Raw genomic sequence first — 14,194 nt, 5'->3', positions numbered from 1 at the left:
TTAGCACTGATGCGTTTGGTGACTTGCTGAAGAGATGGAGCAACCGGTTATCTGCTACGATATCGCCTAGCTAAGCTGCACACCCAGTGTGGCCGCCTTGAATTGGTTGTCCCAGCGACACAAGTTCGAAGCAAGCTCTGTGCCAATCCTCCATGCCAGCAGATGGTTCCAAATGAGGTCACTGTTTTGATAGATTCACAGAAGAACCCCAAACAGCCTGAATGAACCCTCACATACATTGGATCATCTGGAAGAGTCATAGGGTGAAAAATGAACTCAGACCAAAACTTTGGGAAAATGTGAAACGCCACTGAGGCTTTCTCTCTGACTCCTCACACCCACGGAAACCCCGAGTGAGGTTGGGGAAGGGTAGCCCAATGCAGCTCCCGGCCACTCCTCTGCCCTGGATGTTGGAACCACTTGGGTGGCAGTAATTATCTGATCAGGGGAGAAAACAATTATCTCAAACCTCGGTGATTGCAAGCTCCATTTAGAAGCATCTTGGCAGTCCAGATGCTGATGTTCTTGGAACAGCCTGCGTTTTTCACCAATTCCAAGATTGTATGTGTAGGAAGGCACGTGACCCCAAAGTAACACTGGAAATTCATAGAATTAGAGCATCCCCCGGGCCTACTTATCATTTGGGTTGGGAAATTGGATGAGCATATATCTATTTCAGTTCTTTGCAAGGGCTACCACTGTGTCTTGGCTTTCGGGTTGCGTCCTACCACATAGTGGTCCCTTGACAGTAGAGCTTAGTCCTTAGTATTGGTTCAACTTACCCAAACCCCTGGAGGTTGCGCTCTGGAGAAGAGAGCTTTCCTTGTTTCAGATCTGTTGTGTTCATTGGAACTGGGGTCAACAGTGGTCACCTTTTCCTCTGTCTTCTTGACGTGGTAACAGAGCCCAGGGGTAGGAGTATGTTCATACTGGCAAGCAATGTGGTTAACTCATGAATGCTGAAAACTGGACTTGGGGGTCCAGTCACAGGTCCATTCCCAGCACCACCATCATTTGTTTGCGGGTCTTTGGCGGATCATGGAGCCCCAGGCTTGAGTTTGCTCAGTCATAGAATGAAAACACTGAACTAGAACCTCTCCAATGCCACGCTCTCTGATGGTGTGGTTCCGTTCAAGTGGTGTTGCTGGATGTGTTTTGGGGCACTTCTATCCGTGTGGAGATAAAAATAAATATCGGAGGGACTTGAATTTAAAAAGTGGATTTCAAGCTCTTTCAACAGTTTACGCCCCAAACTGGATAATATCAGCAAAGTGAATCATAAATCGTAAATCATTAAAATGCTAGGTTCTCAGACCCATGTATGGCATTTTATTATAAAGCGTTAATGACACAACATTTCATGCACCTGCACACAAATGTTTTTTGTGTTCCTGCTTAGAATGGGAAGCTTAAAGAAAAACTCCATGTGTTTGGAAAGACATGCTAGGGCAAAACAACAATCATAGGTACTCTGGACATAGGACTTACCCTTCTCCCTTAGTCCAGGAAGAAGCCAGAACTGCAAGTTACTAGTGATAAAGCCCGGCAGTGCTGTCCCCTCCATGTCCTCTGAAATGAGCTGCTGCTTTTTCACTCTGTTTAATGATGCTCGTTACATCACTTTAGCTTTTCTCTTACTCCCTTTTACAACCCAGAGATCATGACGCCCCATAGAAAATCTCTTTAAATGACTTCATTTTGTGCTGGCAATCTGTTTCCACCCCTACCCCAAGGCATTATTTGTCATGATACTCCATTTATTCTGGGAACTATTACCTGAGGTGTACATGGGCCAGGCTAGTGACGCAAAGATGACGATGGCCCAGTCGGTCTCTTTGAAAAGCTCATCGTCTGAAGGTGAGACGTTAGAACACATCCTGTCTGAGTGCAGGGACAGAGATGTGCCCAGCTATTTGCACAGGGAATTAGGTGAGTGTAGAAGACCAGTGTCTAACCCAGACTAGGGGCTCAGGAGAACTTCCCAGAGGAGGTGACAAATGATTCCAGGGCAAGGAAGAGTTATCGAAGGGTTTGTTAGAACCGGTGAGGCATTCTAAGCAGAGGGGGGAAATGAGCAAAAACAAGAGATAGGAGCGGCAAGCTGAGTGCTTGAGTGTGGGAATTACAGGTACTCAACTGGTGTGGCTGGAGGGTAACTCCTCTGCACATAATTCCTGGCTAATGGAAGCAGTTACAGTGGTCAAAATTCTTCTTTTTCTCATCACATTTCCCATATTAAACTTTGTCTTAGAACTGATTGCAAAGGGGGAGGCAAGGCTAGTCCCCATTCCTGGCATGATTTACTCATAACTTCTCCGAAGTTTGTGTATCCCATACAAGCAGTTAAATTAAGTACAGTGATTCGTTGTTCTTGGTTTGAAGACTGTTAAGGGATAGTGTATGCTGTCTCTGGATGTTATCATGGGGGGAGGGTTGCGGGGGGTGGGGGTTCAGACACAGGTCTGCAGAGCCTGCCGCCTGGTACAAGTCCTAATTTCAATGGAGGCAGCAACCCACGGTGGGGAAGCTCCCTTCATCACTGAGCCAAGGGCCTCTTTACTTTCCATGAAGATGGCTCCGGGGTGGCCTCACTGAAGAGTGCCTGTGGGGTGGAGTGGGCCTGTCCCCGTGCCTGGCTTTAGGCTTGATGTCAACATGGCCAAAGCTGCTCTTGGGAAGAGGGGAAAGCCTTACACCCCCACCGCCGACCAGGGCCGCTCAAGGGCTTTGCCTGCCCAAAGTGAACCTGCGCACTCAAGGAGCCTGTCCTTGCCTTCATCTCCCAGGCAGTGAATCCCATCCGTCCAGAAGTCAGCCCTCCTTCTTCAGGGCCCTGCTCCACCCACACATCCTCTGTGAATCCCTTCGAAATCCTCCTCGGTCAAATGAATAGGCGCACCCCAGGCTCCCTATCCCTCATTACCTTGCTCATCACCACCATCAATCATTACCACACCTTACTTGCTGCTTAGACTTTGTGGGTCTGTACATTTTCTCCTGCGCATGGAGCCCATGAATACACTGCCTCTCACCCCAGCCCCAGCCCCCATTCCAGCCTCAGCATCCCCTGCAGGAGGCGTAACTGCGGATGGCTTTCGGGCCTGCATTCTACATTGCTGCCTCCAGCCAGTTGGCAAGGGTGGCAGGGAAGCTCAGGCTGGGAAACGGGGGCCTCCTCTGATGGGTGACTCTGACTCCAGGCTTTCCCCCACCCAGCTCACTAAAGCGTCCTTGGAAGGACCCAGCCGTCTAAGACTCATCCTGCCCAGCTTCCCTGCTTCCCTGTCTCTGCAGGGACCCCACCTACATCGCAGTCTGATGGCACCCCCAGCCCCTTCTGGTCTCTGCAGACTCTACAAGTATTCCTGGGCTGTCAGCTAATGAACTTAATTAGGATTTCCTGTCTGTGCACGATGTTGTTTGCAAGCTGCAGCATCTTAATTAAGAGACATGGGGCGTCAAGACCAGAGAACAGTTAACTGAAGATTTGTACCACGGAGACCCAACAGAAGGATGCCTGCCTGGAGCCCTGCTTTGTATGTTTCTCTCTTTTCTTTTTTTGTTCTGGTTCTTGGCACCTAAGCTGATAGTATGCCCTTAATTATTGTTCATCATTTCTGCCCACACTACTCCTGGGCCTCCAGGCTTTCTTAGCTCCTGGGGGTCTATTTTAATTAAATATATTCAATGGAAGAACTTAAACCTTGGGAGAGACTTCTCTTTCTGCATATGTGAGCTTGGTGGGGAATCTCGCTCTGATGGGGCTTGGACTGGACGCTACTCCTACCAGTCCTGACCATGGCAGCAGCATCTGTAATGTAAAAAGACGACTTTTTAAATTAAGCCATTTATTAGTAACTCCCCCAAGAAGTTCAATGGAATGGGAGGGAAAAGAGTGAGGGGAATGAAAGTACATTCATAAAGCTTAACATTTAGCAAGGACTATTGGACATGTTTGCTGGCTACACACAGACCCAATCTCAGGGCAGGTCCTTTTTACACTGGAGTTCTGGGTTTTCCCAATAATATGGAACCAACCTAAGTATATGGGGAATAGAGTTTTAAGCTAAGAAATAGGGCTTCTATAAGGATTGGAAGAGCTAGAGTTGCAAAAGTTGGGGAAGTCACTGCAGAAAGCCAGAGAAACTGCAGCCTGAAGTTTGGGGAAGTGAATGCTCAAGACCTCAGTGTTTTCAAAAACTTCCAAGGAAACTATTGTGGTGAGTATTATAGTTTCCTGAATCTCAGAAGAGTGTGGGTGTGATACCAAGTTGACAAAAAGACTAGCAGTTGTCCTGAAAGTATCTTCAGGTTCTCCTCAAGTTGAGATCTTGTGCTATTACTGGTTTTAGTGCAATTATTATAGGCACACCTGACTTACAGACAGCAGAGTATTCCTTTCATGTATTACTTTTTTGCCTTCAACGTCATGTATTCCCCTGAAAATTCTCCTTGCCTCTCTACCTTATTAATCCTTCCACCAGCGGTTCCTCATCTTCTTAACTCTTGCTTTTGTTTTAGCTAGGGACTGATTAACTCAGGGGTTGTCTGTTTGGGTTCAGTCGCAGAGATCCTGCCTGTCTTCTGGCAGGATGGCTGGTGCTGTGTAGAGCATGTAGCCCTGGTCATGTGGTAGGACCTCAGTAAAGGTGAGTTCCTTTCTTCTCTATGGTAGATATTTATTGTATTTGCCCATCCAGTATCCACTCACCCTTCTATATATAGGTTATGTCAGCCCTATTTGCCTTTGGAACCATCCCTCTTACATTCTACAGCCACGTGTCCATGTGATTTGAATGCGGGCTGACCACTGTTTTGCTCCCTTTTACACCCCAACCCCCAATCCCTACTGCAGAGGTGGGCATATAACTTGAGCTTGGCCATTAGGTGTTAACCATCACTCTGGATCTCATAATTGGTTAAGAGATGGGCACATGTCTCAGATTGGTCTAATGAGAGTTAAACCTGGAGCTTTTGTGGGAATTGTGGGAAAGGAAAACTTTCTTTTTTTGACCGGGGTGATTGAAGTAGTAGAATATAAGTAGATACTGGAGGATTTTGAGAATATTTTCTACTCTAAGAGTAGAGAACCTGCTTGAAATGAAGCCATTTCAGAGAAAACAGAGACCAGAGAAAATTTCCTGATAACAATTATTGGAACCCCTAGATTCAGTTGAGCCCGGTGCTTTTGAACATTCATCCTTCAGTTAAACCCTCAGAGATTCTGTAATCCAAAGCAAGAGCTTCTGAGAAAGTGAAAGAGAGGAGTTCAGAGCAAGAGTAATGCAATTGCAGGCCGTATCAGGAAAAAGGGCACCGTAGATCTGTCATGCTCCGGAATCTTCCCAGAGCCTGCCTAAAACCCTTAACTGCCTCTTAAGCCTGCTTTAATGAAATTTGCATTACCTCAAACTTTGGAATTTAAGATAAGTAAAGCATAATGTGTATTCAGTGGTTTTGTTCTAATATTTAGCCATATAAGAACATGCCCGGAAATGGCCTTAAATCTAGTAAGATAGTCTTGGGAATTCTCTGTTTATATGGCTTTTGCGTGCTTAAAAACTGAGTCCTTACTAACGCTTTGTACATAATTTTTATTTCAATTATGGGAGGGCCATAGCAGGCTGGGTGATTTGAACTGAAAATGCAAATATATTTTACTATAGAGTTTGTATTACAATTTTGATTTCAAATAACTGGCCTGCAAGTGAATGTTTAGCATACAGGCCTCTGGAATTTGGGGATTAATTGCTCCTCAGTTTGGCATTTGTTATCACAGAAGCCTTGATCTATGTTTGCTGTGTGCCAAAGAATACCAGTCTATTGTTTTGTTTCTTTTTAAAACTGTACACAAAAGCCGAAATGGGGCAAGCTAAGGTGGCTCAGTGGCAGAGTTCTCACCTGCCATGCCAGAGCCCGGGTTCGATTCCCAGTGCCTGCCCATGTTAAAAAAAAAAAAAAGCCAAAATGGTTCAGGAGATGTGGCCTTTTGTGCTGGTTGAGTGGGATTAGGCCCCTTAGAGTACCTGGGCACGGTTAACGGTCTGACCAACCCAATGAAAGTCTCTGCTACAAATCCAGATTCAAAAGACATTTAGAAATTAGAGCTGTCTGGAGGAGAGTATGAGAAGTAGAAGGATGCAAGAATGTTTAGTCTGGAACAAGGAGGGCTTGAGGAGGACACATGTTCATCCATTGGATGATGGGCCCCTTCGGTGGCTTGGAGTTATGTACTGCAGAAAAGCATGTTCTTAATCTTAATCCATTGCTGTGTTCCTAGACCCATAGTAAATAGGACCTTTCAATGAAAGTATTTTTAGTTAAGGTGTGGCTCAACTGAATCAAGTCGGATGTTAATCCTATAATTGGAGACCTTACAGAGAAGGCCACTGAGAGAGGAGCTATAAGAAGTATCCAGAAGTCAGAAGTCAACAGAACCTGGAGGAGAAAGGAGAAGATGCTGCCATATGCATTGCCATGGGATGGAAAAGCCAAGAAACCCCATAGACCACCTGCCAGTCAGAAGATACCAACCCTGGGAAGAAGCAAGCCTTCTAGCCTCTGAAACAGTGAGTCAATAAATTTCTGTTAAGCCAACTCATGGTAGGGACTTTGTTTTTGCGGCCGGGAAACTAAGAGTCCCCTTATTCCACGGGGTTCTGAGGGTAGGTCAAAGACAGTGAGTGGAAGCTGAGAGGAGTCAGAGTTTAGAAGTCTGAAGATGGCCACGTTTGGAGAGGTCTGCCTGACCTGGCCACAGGGGACTCATCTGGCAGAACAGCTAATAGCACGGGCTTTGCGGTTACATGCCTTGGTCAGCGTGATCTTGAGCAGATTCCTCATTTGTAAATTAGGACAATGCTAGCACCTACCACCCAGTGATGGTAATGAGGGCAGCTGAGAGGAATGCAGTTTCTCAAGAGTATGAGATATGGTAAATTCAGGGCCCACACCCAACACAGTGCTAAGCGTGGTACCTGTAGGTGCCTAACTATTTTTTTGTTGACTGGCTTGTTGACCGACTAGCTGAATGAAATGAATGAATTATCCCTAAAGTCTTGTCCATCTTTTTTTTTTTCGTATGCTGTGTGGCAGGGTCACATTTCATTATTTTTCCATGTGAGTTTCCCGTTATTGCAGCACCATTTGTTGAATTTTTGTTTGTTTGAGGTTTTTTTGTTTGTTTGTTTTTGGAGAAGTGCATGGACCGGAAATCGGTCTCGTGCATGGCAGGTGAGAACTCTACCACTGAACCACCCTTGCACCCCCAAGCCTTGTCCACCTTTGAATTTGATACCTCATCACAAAGAGCAGCATTTACTTTCTCTTGACATATGTCAATCCAATTTGCATGAACTATAAGAGTAGTGTAGATATAAATATTAAAAAGTTGGAAAACATAAAAAATAAAGCAGGAAGGAAAAACAAAACACCCATGATCTCAAATGTGAGAAAGGGCCACTATTAACAATTCCTTCCAGTCTTTTCCCTATGTATTTCCCTATGATGATTTGATTGCTTTTCAATGATGTGATTTAGTGTTTAGTTACAGTCATATGTTACTTTAATCCCTAGGAGCAATCATAGGGCAAGTACAGTGTGCTAAGGCCCAGAAAGAGAGATGAGCAGGAGGCAGCTCTTGCCCTCCACATGCCAACACAGGTGCTAGATGGTGGGTTCATAACAGAATAACGATGTTAAACAATTGAAAACGCCTGTCTCTACCATCTTCATTGAAACTCTTGCCCCAAATGTGTATTATCAATAGTTAACACGTGTCTCCTTTTACCCTTGGACTAGAGAATCTTCCCCCAAATAACCAGTTCCTTTGCCTTCAACAATGCTTGCCTCCCCCCCTGTAACCACCCCAATTCCTGGGAGCTGCCAACGCTTGCACTGAGCTACTAGACACGTTCCCAGACGACGCTTAATTAAATCCCTTAATTATTAGCCACTCACCACATTTACATCATTCCCTAGTGCTTAGCGCCAGAATGGTTTAGGGGAAGAAGCCAGCCTCCTATCTGCCCAAATTACTGCCTCAATTTGAGTTTTATCAGATTCAGGCAAGTTGGAATGCTGAAAACATTTTTTAATTCACCAGCATTTAGCTTTGTGTCAAGCAAGTCTATAAACCTAGAAGATGTCCTTTGTGCAAATCAGTAAGTTAAGGCCAGACTTCAGGTCAAACCCAAATGCAGGATTAGCTGAATCAAACTCACAGATACACAGAATGTTATCAAAGGTCACTGGAAAGAAATATTTTTATAACTTTATTTGCATATTCAAATGCTATGGTACTATGCAACACCCTGCATATTTTGCACTTGCATGGGGTGGCCATTGCAAGCTGCAAAAGCTGTTATGGATGAAAAGAGTAATCAAAAACCAGGAACTGAGTTTCTTTTTGGTCACATTTGAGCTGATGACCTCACCATTCTCCTGGTCTCTAAAACAGGCCTTGGGCGTGGGATGTTGGCACAGGTTTAAATGAGGCTGTAGGAGAGAAGCTAATAGGCTGTAAAGAGCCACGCAAAGGTGGGGCCTGAATTGGTAAGAAGTAAGGAGGCAGCGAGGGGACAGGACACCCGCGCACATTGACACGAGGGAACACCCGACCCTGCCATGTGTTTCAGATCTGCCTTTAGAGCATATTTTATCTTTGGCAAGCAGGGATGGGCAGGACTAGGGAGAGAATCTCCATTTTACAAATGAGGACTGCCAACTCCTCACCATTGCTCTTGCTTTCCCCTCCCAGATAAAATATGGCAAAGTTTAAAATGCATGAGGCCTGCCCTCCGTGTCCCGCCCTCTTTCTTCCCCTGAGAAACCAGGCTGCCGAGATCTGGAGCTGCCGGGGAACCTTCCAGAAGTGCCCCCAGCCTGCCCCCCTTGGTTAGCTGCCTCAAAAGGTCTTTAGGGGGTTGCTAGGCCCAGGGACAGTGGCTGCCAGTCTGGTACCTGAGGATATGGCAGAAGAGATGAAATAAAAGCAATTTCGTGGGAGCAGAGAGTATTTGGCAATGCCAGGCATAGAATATGGTGCTCAAAAATATGTTTTTAATAATGAATTCCATTATGCACATACTACATCAGTGTTCTTCCCTGACAGTTGGATTTGAAATAGCAACACCCGGCTCTCCTCTTCCCCACTGAACCCCTGGCACTCTCTGTGTCCCATCCCGACCTACTTTTTCTCCAAAGTGCCTTTTTCCATCTCACATGCTGGAAAATTTTGATCTATTAGTTTATTGTCCAACTCTTTCCCACCCTGCTTTTCCAGAAGCTCAGCGAGACTGAGACTTGGCGGTACTATAGGCCCAGCCGTAGGACAGGTGCTCGGTAGATATTTATTGAATAGATAAATGAGTGTGAGCAACCCCCTGAACCTTCCCAAGTTTGTAGGTGATGGCGTCTGCCTTAAGGACCCTTTATTTTTTAAAAAGTGCTTAATTGGTAGATGATTCGGAGCATTTGTCCAGGCTTGTTCTAAATCTTTCTTAGAAAAATGGCTCTTTCAATTCACAGACATTTTATGAGCACTTTGTATGTGCCAAGCATTGTGTTGGGCACTTAGATTAAAAAAAAAAAGTTTCTGTTCCCAACTAATGGGCGGGACTGATGAGAAAGCAGGTCACTAAAGTAGAATGTGCTACGGTTGAGGCTGTTCTAGCTGCTGTGGGGGTCTGGGAAGGGAAACAAATAAACTTGGGGACGTTGGGAACAGATTTTACAGAGGGAACAAAGAGGAGAGCCGAAGACAGTCTAGCAAAGGAAAGAATGTAGGAAGGCAAGACGTTACTGAAAGGCAGGGCTGCCATGCACAACTGTGCAGGTTGTGCAATGCACAACTTCATTGTAGTCCAGGTGCTGTCTGATGACTCTGTTAGAGGACAAGGCAAGTTCAGAGAATAAAGAGAAAGGCAGAGCAGCTGGAAGGTGGGATGGGTTTAGTGGTGGTGAGGGAAATGACCAGGGGGTATGATGGGAGGTGATAGTATCAGAATGCGAAGGACCTTATAAGCAATGTAAGGAGTTAGAAGCTTGCTCTCCAGGCCTCGGAAAGCTAATGGGAAAACCAAAGATGAAAAGACTCAAAGTGTGTGTGTGTGTGTGTGTGTGTGTGTGTGTGTGTGTGTAGAGTATAGGATGCTTTCCCAGTCTGAGGGAACTTTGGTGGCGAGCTGGCAGCTTCAGACACAGGTGGGGGGACTACCTTTTGGGTAAGTAGGAGCTTTACATGGAGAAGAACAAGGGCAGGCCTGTGAATTTCAAGGTCGGGTTTAGGAAGAACCAGGGTTGAGAGTAGGAAGTAGTAAAAGTATGAAGGCAGAGTGGTGTCCTGGAAGCAGATGAAGAGAGTTTCAGAAATCATTTGGTTGTCAATAGTGTGAAAAACTGCCAAAAGATAAGTTCTGTAATTATTTTTGTAGTTGTTTTGTATATGCCCTAAGTTTTTGCAAGTAAATACTCATAATGCTTATCTAAAGAAACAGTTTTCCTTTTATTTTTTCAATCTTTATTTCATTTTCACTTGCCCAATTGCTCTGGTGAGAACCTACTGTTCAATATTTAACACGTAGAGTGAAAACAGGCATCCTTACCTTGCTCCGAATCTTAAGAGAGAGTCTTCCATATTGCACCACAAATTTTAATTGTAGCTGTAGAAATTTCATAAATGTTATTTTTCCAAACTGAATCAGATCTCTTTTAATTCTAGTTTGCTAAATGTACCAACCATACATTCCGGGGATAATCTTTACTTTACCTCTCTCTTCATGATTTGGGGTCATATGCTCTAATTTAGGTTCAAGGATTTTAGTTCTATGTTCATGAGTCACATTAGTGGTTCATAAAAATGGTTTGGTCATAAAGGGTTTGACCTTATGTATGATTTAACTTTTCTCCTTTGTTTTCTGAAACAGTTTGTGTAATTGTGTAATTTGCCACTATTTATCTCTTAAATGCTTGATAGAATTCCCTTATAAAACCATAAGTGCCTGAAAATTGTCTATGCAGATCAATTTTTAAAGACCAATTCAACAAATGTATAAGGCATAGAGCTACTGAAATTATGTTTCATTTTGCACAAATTTTGACCATTTTTTTAAGTGTTGAAATTTGTTTGCATAAATACTTACATAATTTCCTATGATATTTGTATAATCTTTGATGATTACCTTCTTTCATATTTAATTTGGCATTTAGTGTTTCCTTTATTTCTTTTTTCTTTATGTCTCATAAGTTTTCAATAATTTCATTGATATATTTCAAATAAATGGTTTTTTACTCATGTTAAAAAACAAAAACAAAAACAAAAACTGCCAAAAGATGAACCAGAATGGAGTCTAAAAATCAGACCTTGAAATTGCCCATTTGGGAGTTCACTGGGGCCCCCGGAGCAGGAGGCAAATTGAGAGGCTCCGCGCTTTGGAGGAGAGTTGAGGAAATGGAACAGCAACATGGAGACATCTAAAATCAGGGTCTCCCTGGCCCCCTGGGAAGGACATCTCACTAACTGGGGTCCAGAGACCCCCAAAACTTTCTTCTCATGGGTCTTTGTGTTTTGGAATTAAAAGGTGTGTGAGTAACAGCCATGATTCATTTACACATACATTCATTTGCTCTTGTAATACATGATTTGTTTACCCTATGCCGTGCTATGTTGCCAGACATTAAAGGACCCCACACAAACAAAGTGAACAAGCATCTGTTCTTATGAGTCTTACTTCTGGGGCAGAAGAGCTAGACAATAAATGACTACTTACCTGGACAGGGGCCTTTCAGATCATGCTAGGTACTAGGAAGGATAGACAACGGTCACAGATGGGAGCTGGCTGTGGCATGAGTCAGAGGGTGAGAGGTATGGGTCTAAGGATGCGCATTTTGGATAGGCTGTCTGGGAAGGCCTCTGGGTGACAATTGAGCTGGATCCAAATAATGTATGGGATTGCCCTGGGCAAGGATCCAGGGAAGTAGATTTCAGGTAGAGGGAATTTGAAAAGCCCTAAAGGCAGAATCAAAGATCAGAGCTTAGTGAGCCAGGAGGACCATGGTTTCAGTGGAGACCTAGAGGCAGGGGAAGGGGGAAGCTCACAAGGACTTGGCAAGGAGGTTGGGTTTAGTTTATGTGCCCCGGGAACCAACTGGAGCACTTGAATCAGGAATGGAAGTTCTGCCATGGATTTAGCACTTTCCTTTGCTGGTTTTCAAAAATTTCTTCAAATTATATCAGATTGGTCAGCTTACCAATATTGTTTTCAACATTCTCTCCATGCTAGCAGAGGGTGGGCCTTTTCCTTTTCCTCTCTAACATAAGTTAGCATTCACTAGGGACCAGTTCTGTGCCATGCACTGATTGGAGTATGATAACAGGGGTGGGTATACAGACATGACTAAGAACAAGTCATCCTCCAGCTCTTCTCCAGTTCACCGGTGCCCCTGGCTTCCATCGCCCTCATTGGCACAGCCCTCTGGGCCTTGTGCCATTCACCCTTCCTTCCCTCTGCAGCCTCTTTGCTGGTCTTTCCACCTCACGCTCTCTGCTCTAGTCCTTCTAACACTGCAGCCTCTCGCAGGTGTGCCATGCTCCAGGCTCTCAACTTGGCATGCATTTTCAGCACCCCTCCTCCTGGGTGCACCCCAACCCCCACCCCATTTCTTCTGCAACATGGAAGCATCCTTCATTGTTTTGGGCAGGAGACCACATTCTCCATCTGGCTTGACTACAAGTCTGTCTCTCCTAGACTGGATTATAAACACATCAAGGGCACTGGCATTACCTTATTTATTTTTGTAGGGCATTTTTTTTTTTTTGGCAGTCCATTCAATGACAGTTGAATGAGTAAATGTGTCATTTTCTCTTTTGAAAGCTGAATTTGTAGATAAACTTGGGAGCTAACTCCTCTAGACATCAGCCTCCTCATGGAAATTGATTGAATTCAATAATCTCTCTTTTCCCTTCTAGTATTGACTATACAAAAATGGACACAATAGGATTCTGAAATCCAAGATAAAGAAATATTTGGCTTGCACGTCTCTTTTTCTCTCTTAAAGGTTTGTAAACTTTTTGTGCTCAAATGCATATGCGTTTTTAGTAAACAGGGTGGCAGTTGGTGAAAAAAGAAAACCTTGAAGAGTCAGTGATTTGCTTTTTAATTAAACCATATCACATGTCTCCATTCTTCTGGGTCCTTTACTCTTAAATCATTATGTGTGGAGGGATCTTGAAAAAGAATAAGGTTTTCACTGGAAAGACAAGGGAGGGAACTGAGGAAATGAAAAAAAGTGTCTGTTCCAAACTAGGCAGCCAGCGTTGACTGTTCTTGAAGGCCACTCTGGAGGACACTCTCTCTCCCCAGCCATGGCCCAGAGTTGACGAAGGTGGAGCAGGGGTGTAGAGTTGGGAGGTCAGCACTGTTGAACTTGACTCCCACTCCAACCCTCAGTGGTGTAGGCCAGGTATAGCCATTGAAAACCCCTCTCATTATTCCTGTTTCGCAGATGGGGAAAGACTAATGAATACCTGCAGGGCTCCTGGCGGAGGATACAGAGAGCCTGGTGATAGGCTGATGGTCAGGTTATTCGTTATGTGCAGTTGATTTGCAGCACCTTAAAATGATTAACTCAAAGAGAAGTGTGACAGCATCCTGAAAAGTTTCTATGCTGAAAATCACCACTGGTCTCTTCTCAGCTGCCCCCCTCCCACCCCCGACACATGGCGTGTTCTCAGTTCAGGTGTAGCCTCACAGTTTATTGCACCTCATTTATGGAATTTGTCTTCTGCCTGACGCGGTCTGGGTGTCTTCGCAGCCACCCATGTTAGCTTCTCATTGCTCCATTGGCACTGATGGCTGCAGCTGGGTCCTAAAAGCAGGAATGCTGAATCGAACAGTTGGACATGCTGTGCTTGAAGGGCAGACTTTCCAGGGACAGCTTCCAGGTTCACTAGGGGCTCGCTCCACTGCAAAACTTTGCCCCACTGAAACAATTTATCTTTGTAAGATGTAAACAGCAGCCTGAAAGTTGATAAAAATGTTCACTTTCATATGCTAAACATGTATTATGTAAAGATGAGCAGAAAGGATGATTTATGGAATACTTTCAAGGTGCCACAGTGGCGTTTGGCTCTCGGGGTACTTGGATCACAGTGGATTCATTTCTTCCCCCTCGGGGGACTGCAGTAACAGCTGTA

General features: G+C 44.6%; 1 long non-coding RNA gene across 3 annotated transcripts in view; it reads left to right on the top strand.

Moving 5' to 3' along the window:
* The window catches only part of LOC143653269 (uncharacterized), a 93,801-nt gene that overhangs the window by 13,762 nt on the left and 65,845 nt on the right, over nt 1–14,194 (top strand). The window contains exon 3 of one of the 3 annotated variants that reach the window (XR_013161207.1): nt 3,217–3,688. The exons of the other annotated variants lie outside the window; for them this stretch is intronic. This is a non-coding gene — a long non-coding RNA (uncharacterized LOC143653269). Of the gene's footprint in view, nt 1–3,216; nt 3,689–14,194 lie in introns of those variants that run through there. 3 annotated transcript variants of the gene reach the window in all.

The sequence above is a fragment of the Tamandua tetradactyla genome, chromosome 13 (genome assembly GCF_023851605.1).
Source record: "Tamandua tetradactyla isolate mTamTet1 chromosome 13, mTamTet1.pri, whole genome shotgun sequence".
NCBI lineage: Eukaryota > Metazoa > Chordata > Mammalia > Pilosa > Myrmecophagidae > Tamandua > Tamandua tetradactyla.
The sequence above is the reverse complement of the archived record's forward strand: the minus strand, read 5'-3'. Positions and strand labels throughout refer to the sequence as shown.